This window comes from Corvus brachyrhynchos, unplaced genomic scaffold (assembly GCF_000691975.1).
Source record: "Corvus brachyrhynchos isolate BGI_N302 unplaced genomic scaffold, ASM69197v1 scaffold434, whole genome shotgun sequence".
Lineage (NCBI taxonomy): Eukaryota > Metazoa > Chordata > Aves > Passeriformes > Corvidae > Corvus > Corvus brachyrhynchos.
In genome coordinates, this window is record NW_008238372.1 from 181,715 (window position 1) to 182,071 (window position 357).

The following is a 357-nucleotide window of genomic DNA, read 5'->3' on the forward strand; positions in this document are numbered from 1 at the left end:
AGAGGGAGCTCAGGCCGGCGGCACCGAATTTTGGCTTCACTTTCGAAGGGTCCCCGCCCCAAAAAGGCGATGATGAAAGTTGGATTCAAGGAGCAGAATTCCAGGAGCTCGTGGCACATTCACCTGCGGGAAGACAAACCCCCAGATTTCAAGTTTGTCACCACGGGAAAAGATTTTTAAATCGGGATACGGAGGAGATGAGTAAAGTGCTGAGTTAACGGTGAGGGAGTATCTGCTCTGTCCCAACAGGCAGGACAAGGGATTGTGGAATCCTGGAATATCCTGAGTAAGGCACCCACAGGGATCACCCAGTCCCACCCCTGTCCCTGCCCAGACCCCCCAGCAATCCCAGCCTGG